This window comes from Diabrotica virgifera, chromosome 7, assembly GCF_917563875.1.
Source record: "Diabrotica virgifera virgifera chromosome 7, PGI_DIABVI_V3a".
In the NCBI taxonomy this organism is placed as follows: domain Eukaryota; kingdom Metazoa; phylum Arthropoda; class Insecta; order Coleoptera; family Chrysomelidae; genus Diabrotica; species Diabrotica virgifera.
In genome coordinates this window covers 250057632-250070608 of record NC_065449.1, presented here as the reverse complement: position 1 = coordinate 250070608, position 12977 = coordinate 250057632, and positions in this window count along the sequence as shown.

The following is a 12977-nucleotide window of genomic DNA, read 5'->3' as shown; positions in this document are numbered from 1 at the left end:
GATGGGGTTGGAAACGAGGGGAGGAGGCCTATGTTCAGCAGTGGACTTTTGAGGCTGGATGATGATGATGATGCTCTTGTAAACGCATAACTTTGATTTATTGGCAAAAGTCACACTAACTACAGAGCCGTGCGGTACATCTTTTCAATATGATGCAAGTCTTCGAAATACCGCCTCTTAAGTATTACAGAAACTTAACTTTTATTTTTATTAAATGAACCTACACAAAATGAAGGACACCTTTTATTTTAAAAGCAAAACATACTTTATAGACCTGGATCCGGCAAACTGAAAATTTATTAGTAGCTTAACGGTGTCTATTCGGACAAACTTTGATGTACAGGAACACTGGAACAGGGGAAGGTTTAATAGTGGAACAGTTTAAAAATTTGGAACGTCACATTACGAAAACGTCCCATGTATTTTGTCGGACAGAACAACCAATCGATTTGTTACCCTATCATTAAACTCTCATTCAAAAATCAGACTGCTATTACTAACCAACATGATTCCTGTTATTTGACATGTTCTTCCTGTTACACTCATTAAAATGCCCAGTTAGTGATAAACACCAGTCTAATTTTTCCATGAGAGTTTAATGAAATGAAGTTTTTTGTAGTCTGACGTTCCAAATTTATAACCTGTTCCACAATTAAAACTTCCCCTGTTTCAGTGTTCCCGTACATCAAAGTTTGTCTGACGAGACACCGTTAAGCTATTAACAAATTTTCAGCGTGCTATTAATCAACTTTTTGTTGGTACGCGGGATCCAGGCCTAGAAATACAATGTCACAAATGATGGCGTAATCCCTTTTCTATAGGTATAAAAATTTTGTAAATATCATTCATTTCTTAAATCTACACAACATTATCATTAAAAACCGTTAAGCATATCTGTGAATATCGCACAACCCTCAAATAAAATGTGTCATCATACCGGGCTTGTTCATGCTTAAAAATAAAATATGTAGACAAGATATAAATATATCAACGTAGAATGAAGTAAACACTTCTGTTGTATGTAGGTATATTAATTTAATATAAATATATGTAATAGGTAAGCAGTTTTTGCAACGACAATCCAATCACAATCGGTGTTGTTTATAATAATAGTAATTCCGAACGAGTTCTATTAGCTTTTCTACGTCCATCTCGAAAACAAAACCGCAACTGAGAATTGAGTCACGCGTCCCACGACACCAGAAAACTGTACGCCGATGACAAACGTTCGTATGCTAGACCTGGCACTGTATTCACTGATATTAGGATGCGCAGAACTCTCTACGCACCTCGCCGGTGCCAGGTTGTGTTCGCTTAGGATCAATTTGCGCCGGCACTAAGCAGGGACTGGGTAGTACACATAGGAAGAATGGAAGACAACCGTTGGAGGAAGCGAATTCTCGAATGGCGACTAGGGGCAGGCAAAAGAAGTAGAAGCAGACCTCAAACAGGATGGACTGATGCCAGCATGCGATTGGCTGGCCACGAACGGATGCAAAAAAAAACAGCAAACACATAATGAATGGGCACACCGAAGGGATTACATCCGACGATGAATAAAATCGTTGTTGATGATGATGCCATATTAAGAGAAGCAACTATAGTTAAAATGTTTTTTGGATGTCCGTACGGACTGGGTCTGGATTAGAGAACACAAGCATTGACTTTTTACCTTTATGAAACACATACACATACATACTGTAAACCATTTAGGGATTCTGCAAATTCCATTTCAGTAGACGTGACCAAATACTGTACGGAAAAAATCAAATAGCTGAATCCAAATCCAGAAAAGGTTAAAAAGTAAATGCGATACAATGATACTATGAGTCAATTTTGCCTCCAATGTAGTTACAAAAAAGAGTGGTTCCTTGTAGTTCAATTACAATTTTTAAACTTGTATTAATTTGTGTAGTGTCTTATTTACACAATTATGTTCCACAGTATATTAATAACACGTGGTTTTAATAATTTTAATTATTTTATTTCTTTACAAAGCCACCACACTATCCACATCTGAATTTTTCTTTTCGACTAAGTCATCCCATATTACATCACGGTCAGTTACAAACATTTTTAGTTAATAAATAACACATATCCCTCAAATAGACTTCTACAAAAAATAAAAATATTTAAATTTGGTTTCTCAATCACCTCGTCAAAGTACACCTCATTTTATCATCTGATTTTACATATTGTTGTTCTGAAGCTGTTTTCTTGAGGCATTTATGCAATTATTCTTTTTCTCATGATCATCTTTCAGTGCGTCACAGTTTTTCGATTTCTCTCTAACGCATTAAATTGTATGTGACAGAAAAAAAGGCACGTCTGGGAATACTTCGGTAATTATTCTAGTTCGGTGATTATTCTAGTTGTCGATAGATGGCGCCATAATCAAAAAAGAATTATTTATTAAATAAAATAATAATATTATCAATATAATCTGTACAATTTATAAGACTATACAAATGAAAGAAAATACCATTTTATAAATGCAATAGACACAATTGATTTGGTTTTATTCCAAATTGAAAATAAAATTTGACAACTGTCAGATTTAACTAAAATGTCACGTTAGAATAAATGTCATAAATGTGTATTATCACGGACTTACCTTTTTTTCTATAATTTGTGACGCACTGAAAAATGTTCATGAAAAGGAGAATAACTAGTTTTGATGGGAAATAAGCCACAATTTTACTAAAAAAAATGATTTTATTAAAATACAAAAAATATTAATGAATTAAACAAAAATTTTGTTGCTTAGTAAAAAAATTCTTCTAAGAATTTATTTATTCTGATTCATTTATATCGGCAATTCAGACATATATTATACATTTTAAAGTAGAAGACTTTAAAATGATATTGCCAATAATTATGAGTTGCGTGCCTGTGACGACTTTACTGAAAGATAGTTCATTCGATTACATGAAATCAACCCCAACTCAAGAATATCCGTCACAAAAAAATCATAACATGTGATCTGTCTTTAAAAAGAACCTGCAGTAAAATTATCGCGCTAGAGATTCCATAGTAAATCACGAGGGAAAACCAGGAAAAAACCTCGTGATACTATCCCGACATCGTAAGTATTAAGTCTCACTTTATTTATAATTTAAAATAACATGTACATATTAAGGTCAGAATTTGGTATTAGTTTTGAGAGTAAACTAAAGTGAGACTTAATACTTACGAAATCTACGAAAATCTACCTACCAAAGCAATTAAAATGCTAACTCAATTGTGTAATGCGGTACTAAGGCTAAAACACTTCCCAATGCAATGGAAAATTGCGGAAATTATCCTTATACAAAAATCAGGAAAACCTCCAAATGAGCCCACTTCATATCGGCCAATTAGTTTAATGCCAGTAATGTCTAAGATCATGGAAAAAATAATAGAAAAAAGACTTCTACAAATACTAACCGACAGAAATATGATACCCGACCACTAATTTGGCTTTAGGAAAGAGCATGGCACCGTTGAACAAGTTCACAGAGTGGTCAACGTTATAAATAAAACATTTGAAGAAAAAAGTTACTGTTCAGCAGCATTCCTCGATGTTAGCCAGGCTTTTGATAAAGTTTGGCATCAAGGACTGTTGTATAAACTGAAAAAGATTTTACCAGAGGAACTATATACACTCCTTAAGTCGTATTTATCGGAAAGATACTTTTGAGTGAAGTTTGAGTCAGCCTATACAAAACTATATCCCATCAGATCAGGGGTACCGCAAGGAAGTGTTCTGGGACCGCAACTGTATCTGATTTACACAGCCGACTTACCCACAAATCGTGATATAACGACCACCACCTTTGCAGACGATACTGCAATCTTAGCAGTACACAAAAATCTCGTCGAAGCTGCTGCAAAACTCCAGAGAGTATTAAATCAAATAAATACATGGGCACAAAATTGGAGAATTAAATTGAATGAACAAAAATCAAACCATACTGTTTTTACAAAATGTCACGGTGAATCACCTACAGTAACAATAAATAATAAGGTAATTCCCTCAGTTACCTCTGTAAAATATCTGGGAATGCACTTGGACAGGGGATTAACCTGGAGAACCCATACATGGAACAAACGGAAACAACTGGGCATAAAATTTAGTAAGCATTATTGGCTTCTAGGGCGTAAGTCTAAGCACACGACAAGAAATAAACTGCTAGTCTACAACACAATATTCAAATCAGTCTGGGCATATGGTCTGCAGCTCTGGGGAACAGCATCCAAGTCGAATGTATCCATAATTGAGAGATTCCAGTCCAAGGTGTTACGTTCAATAATCGATGCTCCCTGGTTTGTTACTAACTCGGAAATTTACAATGATCTGGAAACCTAAACCGTCAGTGAAGTGATAGTGGAGTTAAGTGCAAAATACATCGTACGTCTTGAAAGCCACGCGAATCTGCTTGCAATTAATTTGTTAGACAACAGTCAGGAAACAAAACGGTTAAAGAGACAGACACCATTAGATTTACCGCACAGACATTAATATTGTTACAGTAGCTAAGTTAATATATGTAATACAGTAATTTAATATTATCTCTATAGAGATGTGTGGCGCTGGTCACAATCTCTTCATGTCATTATTTCTCAGATAAAATGTGCCTATTGTTATATGTTATAACAGATTGCCTAATAAACATTAAAAAAAATACTTACGATGTCGGGATAGTATCACGAGGTTTTTTTCTGGTTTTCCCTCGTGATTTACTATGGAATCTATAGCGCGAGAATTTTACTGTCACCGTTGCATGTGGTTGTCTTTATAAAGAGAGATCACATGTTATGATTTTTTTGTGACGGATATTCTTGAGTTGGGGTTGATTTCATGTAATCGAATGAACTACTTCTTCTACTTAAAAATGTATAATATATGTTTGAATTGCCGACATAAATGGGTCAGATTAAATAAATTATTAGAAGAATGTTTTTACTAAGTAATAACATTTTTGTTTAATTCATTAATATTTTTTGTATTTTGACAACGACACCCGATTTGGGCGTCGAAACGTTAATAAAATCATTTTTTTAGTAAAATTGTGGCTTATTTCCCATCAAAACTAGTTGATTTTACATAAATCTTACGATCGTTTGATAAGAGCACACTTTACCAATTTCCAGTGTTTCAGTTTTGGTGTTGAAGACACCAATTTACTTGATCAATCTTGTGCTGCCTGATTAACTCGACATTCCGTAACTTCCTCCTGTTAGGTAGTCCTTGGGCACAGCAACTCTTCTTCTTATAGTTTCAACTAAAATACTTACCAGTTACTTAAAGACTTTCGAGCCACAGGGATCAGGGACCACAGCAGAAGCCGCTTCCTCTGGGTACCTCCCGGTAGAACCCAAACTCATTACTAGGGAGCGGATTTATATGCGATCAATTTTTATGAAATATGCGCATATATATGCAGTAAAAAATTACGAAATATGCGCAAAATATGCACAAAAATTCAAAAAATGCGCATTTCAAAAAACCACAAATTTTCTGTTCTATTCTATTCTAGGGGGTTCTTTTATAGGGGGGCGGCTATCTTATTTATTATCTTTCAAATAAAATCATTGTTTTTTATATATGCAATTTATTCACATTTTTTATAAAAACTGATACCAATAGTTACCTATTTAAAATAAAATAACAATATTATATATATACACAAAGCATCAAAATTAACGCACCACCTTTAAAATGGGACATTTTGATGTCTCGTAATTCCTAAACCTGTTGTCCGATATGAGAGATTTTTTTAGTACATTATAGCTTTATTCTTTAAGAATATCGATGTAATAATATTATTGCTAAACAGATAAGTGTCATTGTATACCGGGTGTAACAATGATAGTGTGTTTTTTTCTCAAAGTTTGGAACACCCTGTGGAATATTCTAGCGTATACAATATATTTAAATTAAAACTTAACTGTAGCCTTAGGATTTTTTAACATTTTGATTTTTGGTTCATTCGCTAATGTTGAATAATAAAAAAGTTAGGTACGTTAACAACTGGCCATGTTCGTCAACAGTACAGGGTGATTCTAAATAGGTGCGACAAACTTTAAGGGGTAATTTTACATAAGAAAATAGTGACAGTTTGCTTTATAAACATATGTCCGCAAATGCTTTGTTTCCGAGATACGGGATGTTGAATCTTTTCTGACAAACTGACCATTTATTTATTTCTCTAAAACTGGTCGAGCTATGCAAATAAAATTTGATAGGTTTTAAGAGGTATCTATAGCGCATTTTTGGCATACAATTAAAAATTTTATTTTCACCATTGGCGTGCATACTGGTATAAAATTTTTAGATACATCCCGTATGCACGGCAATGGTGAATATAAAATTCTTAATTGTACGTCAAAAAATGCGCAATAACTACCTCTTAAAACCTACCAAATTTCATTTGCATATCTCAACTGGTTTTACAGCAATAAATAAATAGTCAGTTTGTAAGAAAAAATTCAACATCCCGTATCTCGGAAACGAAGCATTCACTTTAAGCATCCCTTAAAGTTTGTCGCACTTATTTAGAAACACCCTGTATTGATGAATAACATAGCTAGTTGTTAAAGTACATAACTTTTTTATTATCCCACATAAGCGAATAAATCAAAAAGCAAAATGTAGACCTAAGGCTACTACACTTGAGTTTTAATTTCAATATTTTATATACCCTGTGAGCTCGTACGTAGAGGGGATATTTACAAATTCGCGAGCGCCAGTAGTGGCAAGTCTGTAAACGTTTACCGGAAATTTGACATAAATGTCAAAGTGATTAATTTAAAATCAAAAGTAAGAACAATAATTATAAAAAATATTAGTTGATCAAAGCTGTGGTATATATTTTTACCTTTATTTAAGTTTTTTTAATGTTCCGTAATATCGTTGATTGAAATAAACGGTAATCTTAGCGCCATCTACATGATAATTGTGAAAGTATCCGAAGTAAGAAATTCATATTTTATCAATAGAACGTCAAAATGATTAGCAAAATCTTAAAAAAATCGAGTACAATTTAATTAATTTTTTGCGTTGTAAATAGCGATAACAATTAAATAATAAATTTAAAAATTACCGGTGAAAGTTGAATTAGTAATCCGCCAGGAGCGAAACCAGCGAAGCTCAGAGCGTATACGCTAGAATATTCCACAGGGTGTTCCAAACTTTGAGGAGAAAACACACTATCATTTTTACACCCAGTATACAATGACACTTACTTGTTTAGCAATAATATTATTAAATCAATATTCTTGAAGAATAAAGCTGTAATATACTGAAAAAATCACAGAAATTTACGACAACAGGTTTAGGAAATACGAGACATCAAAAATGTCCAATTTTTAAGGTGGTGCGTTAATTTTGATGGTTAGATCTTCGATTATAATTCACTACAATGTGTTTTTCCAAATGTTTTATAAGGAAACATTTTCTTTGACCAGATAAAATATTTTTATAACTTGAAAAACTCCTTTCAACATCAACAAAAGAAATTTGGGCGTATTTAAAATAACTTGTTAAAGCCGAAAATTCTGCACCAAAATCAATTTCAAAATTTCTATTAAAAATTTCGCATATGTCCTCCAAAGTTGTAAAGCCGTTTAAAGATGGGATCTGATCTAAAGCATGAATATTGCAATTTCTGTTAGAAAATCGTAAAACTATGGTTAAAGGTGTATATTCTCTTAATAGGAGATTTAAAAGAATCGCCAGAATTATAGGTACCTACTAAATTGGCATACAATTTGTACTAAATGTAATAAAAGTAAATAAAATTCAGTTTTCCCGGTAAACCATCCTCCATCATTTTAACATCCTACAATCATTTTATAACGGCGTTATATGCACTATAAGTACTTTGTGTAAAGATTGGATATTTTCTAAGAAAAAATGAAAAGGCAGTGAATGAGCCATCTCTCTTCAGGTAGTTTTCGAATTGATACAACAGCTTGTGCGGGGAAATATTTTGTGTCGAATTAAAAAATTTAAATTTTTTTTGGACTTAAATGTTTTTAAATTTGCACAAAATATGCATGTTTCTTTAAAAATATGCAAAATTTAGTAAAGTTCTCAAATATGCGAAATATGCATGCAATATGCATTTAGCATAAAATCCGCTCCCTACTCATTACGTAATGAGAGCTGGTCGCTAAACGTCCCGTCGTCGTTCGAAAGACGCGCCTTCGCCGGAGCTGCTGACCTGCAGGTTCTCGACAACCCAATGAAGATGACGTTCTGATATCCCGGTCAACCAACTAATGGTGAGTGATATAATATTTTCTTTAACAATTGATAACAATGTATGAACAAAGCCAAATGATTACTTTTTTTATCATTGTTTCTTTATACATATTTATTCTTGCATACTGTATTGACTATCTTCATCTACTTTACTCAACTGCTTGTAATTTAATTAATATGTTCTAATGACGGAGGAGTTGTGTTCACGGATAGACACAGGCATGAAACCGGAAGTATACATTTGTTCTCGTCTTCCCAAGACGCGTCGAATAATAAATTGCATGCACTATTTCTGCAACTTACATTACTTCCGGCTGCAACTCTGGAACCGGAAGTTCGAGGTAAAATTTCTCACCTCTAATATCATCTTTGGGTTATAAGCTCTTTTTCGACAACTAATTCGTTATTCTATCTGTTTTAATTACAGCGTAGTTATATTCGCGGACAAACAGGCATGAAACCGGAAGTATATATTTGTTCTCGTCTTGCTAAGGCGAGTCGAATAATATATCGCTTGTAGTATGTATATCGGTGACTTTAAAAAAGTACTTCCGGTTGCAACTCTAAAACCGGAAGTCCGAGATCAAATTTCTCACCTTTAATACCATCCTTCAGTTAGGTATTGTAACGTTTCAATCAGCCGATTGAACGCTACACCAAGCTACTATATATTTCTACAAGCGACCTTACTATCGTCAAATTAATTTCTTCAATTCTTTTAATTGAGCTCGCAAACCAAAGCAATATCCCTACATCGCATAACATACATTGCGGAAAGATCATCTGGTTTTCGGTGAACGAAATTCCATCGAAAGTCACCGAAGATTCACCGAAAACCAGATGTGACACTCATGCATGCCACATGCGATGTAGGATATTGCTTCGGTATGCGAGCTCGCTAAGGTATTTAAGCCGATACAAATTTGTACTCGTTTTTTTTTCCATTTCCACGTAAAGGAGTGTCAATATCGCATAAATTATTGTGTTTTTGCTTAGGCCGTTAAACATACGGGTAAGCTTGATTATCTAGTTTTAAGTCTCAGTTTTTGAAGTTATACTTCTTTACGCGCGATATGAGGGTGAATTTTTATATGTTAAAACCTACGATCCAGGCGCATGCGCATTATAACTTTGTGCTGATTGGATGTTCAAATGACATGTCAAAAATTATTCAATATGGCGGCTGTGGCATAGCTGTGGTTTCATAGAGAAATAAAAAGAATGTTGTTTTTATTTCTCTATGTGTGATTTGATTATTTATGGTTGTTGCGTTTTAAAACTTGTGGGAAAAGAAACAACAAACAAAAGTTAGTTAATAGTTATACTGCCTTTTTAAATAGTTTTCATATATATTTTTGAACTTTTGGACAAGGAAAACTCATTCTAATTTGGTAAGTAGTTTTTATTATAATCATATTGTAATTATACATTTGGATTAGGTTGGAATAAATTTATTTTCTTAAGAATGGGGATTTTAGAGAGAAATCCGAAATTAGGTCCGATTTTTATTTTTAAATTATGATTTTTGGCGTAGATTTATTTATCTAGTAGGTATGTAATGCTTTGATTTACATACTTAATTTGATTACCAACAAAAGTTCTACCAATCTTCATCTAATATATTGTTTTCTTACTGCTTAGTCATATTTTAATATTTTCTTCCACAAAAATCAAACTACATAATTTGATTAGGTAAATTCAGAACAACTGTCAAACAGTAAAACTTTCAGTTGCCCTATTTTTCCACATGACAAATAATGTGTAATTGGATGAATGAGTCTAGGCTTCGATTACGAATCAAAGCGTCCCCAAATTCGCGGGTTCGAATCCCGATGAAAGTTTTTATTTTTTATTTTTTTATGCATTTTATGATTGTAAGTATATTTGTTATATAATTTTTTTCAGAAAATGCGTATTTAAAAATTTTGCCAACAATTATTATCGATCAGAAATCAGTTTTTCTTTGTGGCATTTTTCAATGTGTTTGTGTGCGTTTTATTCTTTTATTTTTTAAAATTTTTGGTACTGTCTTAATAAAAATTTTTGGAAAGTATCATCAGTATTAAAATTCGTTTAATATTTAAATGAAATATAAATAAACTGTTTAAAGTACATTATATCAATTTCGTTAAAATCACATAATATGTAATAGAAGTATAACTTCTTACGTGCGTACAAAGTACACACACATTCTTTTTTTATACTGATTTCTTTTGCACAGCAGATACCTACTTTCCTCCTTGAAATAAAGCATACAAACTTTTCTAATTTTATTTCTTTTTACTGGTAAATAATATATTACTTTTATTTCTTGTACATAGTTATAATATTTTATTTCTTTCTGTCTCTATTTATTTTTTTACAATGCCATGCTGTGGTCAGAGATTTTGTTGAGATCGTATTTCTTTGGATACTCAACTTTATTTCTGATCAGGCTTTTCTTTTGGGAGAAAACTGTTCTTTGTATGAATTTTTCTAGCCCCTACCTTGGGAATAAAGCTGCAGGCGAACACTGCATGGAGAAGCAAACTGTAGCTGGAGAAAACTACCTTGGAGAGCAGAACGCGACAGCGACATCTCGCAACAGCCCACAGTATCCTGGATCCAACTACTGATCTACTGATGCATCAGAAGAATGGCTTCAACAAGATAGCCCTAGAATTCCCACAACTACCGACAGCAACAGAAAGTTCTGCAGAGATTGGAGACCTCCCATAAGAACTGTGTGACTCCGACAAGAGTACTTAAAGCTGAGTACCTTTTTTTACCTTTATAACATTTATACCGGTGACCAGCAGGTCTCGGTCACAGTTTCAGAAAATTAATTTGGTTGCCTGTACATAATAGAATGATTTTTGTTAATTTTTTTTATCTGAATAAATAGTGTATATAGAATGATATGGCAAACTTTTTATTTCCTGTACCTTTCTGGGATGGGTGTGAGGGAAGAATGAACAGGGAACGAATCCAGGGCTAAGCAGTCGGGCAGAGCACCATTCTGATGGATGGAACGGTGGATGTTTTTCTTTTGAATATCCTAAGGGATGTTCTCATAACATGTCCCAGATACTGAAGTTTTATGCGTTTGATGGTAAACACAATCTACGGTTCCTTCTTCATTCTTCCTAGGACTTCCTTGCTCGTGATCCTTGCTGTCCATGATATTCTCAGCATTCTTCTATTAAGCCACATCTCAAATGCTTTAAGTTTTTTAATAGTGGTGTCTGTAAGCGTCCATGCCTCCGCCCCGTACAATAACACAGAGAAAACATAACATCCCAAATGTCTTATTTTTGTATACCTATAAGGATATGTTGTAGCTTTTGTAGATGGTGCTCATTTTGTTAAAGACCGCTCTTGCTTTTCCTATGCGGTACTTTATTTCCTATACATTGCTCCACTGCTCATTCATAAATAGTTCCCAGGTAGAAATACTGTTTTACGCTCTCTATATGCGTTCCACTAATGTATAGGCAACGTTTTCACATGTTTTTAAAATGGATGAAAACAGAATAGGAAGAATATGTCCCAACTTAATAATCGTTGCATTTGTGTAAAGTCGGATTAATACAATAATTGTCATAATTATCAACTCAGCCTCCTATTGTTTTTTGCAGTCTCAGACGATTACACAAATAAAATAAATAGACAAGGCGAAAACGGCGGGTTCGTTAGAAAAAATATTCCCATGAGATTTTTTTTGCATAATCACATTCGTGAGACATCCTAGAATAATGTTCAAGAAGTCGCCGACGTGAAAAATGGTCCAATTTTTTTTAACAATTTTTTTAATCAAATTGCAAAAATCAATATTTTTGGCCCGTACAAATTATGTTAGGTTTTTGGACCATTCTGGACAAAAAAGGTCTCTTGTAATTTTTCTCTAAAGTTGATCGTTTTCGAGTTATAATTTAAAATTGAAAAAACGAAAAATGGCGATTTTCAAGGCTTAATAAATTGATTAAAAGTTATTATTATGAAAATCAGAAAGTGACTAAATCAAAGTTTAAAGTCCCCCCTACAAGATCGTGAAGAAATTTTTGTCATAATTTTATTACTAAGCTGTTATTTTTAAGTAATAATAATGAGCGCCAGCACGTATTAGGCGGCCGTCTATGGTAAGTGCGAGAGAGATGCCATTCCGGCAGTCCAATGGGGCATCTTACTCGCACTCACATTTACAGCCGCGTCAATACGCTCTTACGGCTTATTGTTAATAATTAAAAACAACAGCTTAGTAATACAATAATGACACAAATTTCTTCAGGATCATGTAGAGGGGGCTTTAAACTTTGATTTAGCCACTTTCTGACTTTCATAATAATCATTTTTAACCGAGTTATTACGTCTTAAAAATAGCCATTTTTGCGTTTTTTAAATTTTAAATTCCTTATAACTCGAAAACCATCAACTTTAGAGAAAAATTACAAGAGACCTTGTATGTCCAGAATGGTCTAAAAAATCTAAAAAAAATTGTCCAGACCAAAAATAATAACTTTTGCAATTTGGTTAAAAAAATTATTAAAAAAAGAATGTGTGTGTACTTTGTACGCACGTAAGAAGTTATACTTCTATTATATGATTTTAACGAAATAAATATACTTTCAACAGGTTATTTGTATTTAAAGATTAAACTAATTTTTACTTACTACTTTCCAAAAACTTTTACTAAAGCAATACTAAAAATAAAAAAAAGTTATATAACACACGGAATTGAATCAGGGACCTC